The following is a 612-nucleotide window of genomic DNA, read 5'->3' as shown; positions in this document are numbered from 1 at the left end:
GTGGCGTGGCGTGGCGTGGCGTGGCGTGGCGTGGCGCGGTGAGAGGGGGGCGGGTGATGCGCTCCAATGACCGACTGGACGGCACGCCCAGCCTGCCTCGCGGCTTGGCAGCGCACCTGTCGGGTCGAGTTAGCGTCCCGGGGGCAGCCGCGCTCTCTCTCTCTCTCTCTCTCTCTCTGTCGCACCCCGCGCCAAGCTGGTCTCTCCGTCTCTCTCCCTCCTCCCTCTCTCCCCTCCCTCCTATCCCTCTCTCCCCTTCCTCTCTCCCCTTCCTCTCTCCTCTCCCTCTCTCCCCTCCCTCTCTCCCCTCCCTCTCTCCCCTCCCTCTCTCCCCTCCCTCTCTCCCCTTCCTCTCCCGCCTCACGCAGCAGTGTAGTGCGCGTGTATTTGCTCGCACAGCTGTGCAGAACGACCCGACCACTGAGACGGGCCCAGGCCATCCTATTTACACATTACTGCGCTCTCCCGCCCTCTCTCTCTCTCCCTCTCTCGCTTCCCCTTTCCGCTCTCCCCGCTCACGGCCTCTGTTGTGTGAAATTCGTCCCCTGCGGTGGTGAGTGGGGCGTTCGTGCCCCTCCCACAGTCAGTCTCCGGCTCATATGAGCATCCCTT

The sequence above is a fragment of the Frankliniella occidentalis genome, unplaced genomic scaffold, assembly GCF_000697945.3.
Source record: "Frankliniella occidentalis isolate FOCC.00 unplaced genomic scaffold, Focc_3.1 Scaffold138, whole genome shotgun sequence".
Taxonomy (NCBI): Eukaryota; Metazoa; Arthropoda; class Insecta; order Thysanoptera; family Thripidae; genus Frankliniella; species Frankliniella occidentalis.
Note: the sequence above shows the minus strand (reverse complement) of the source record.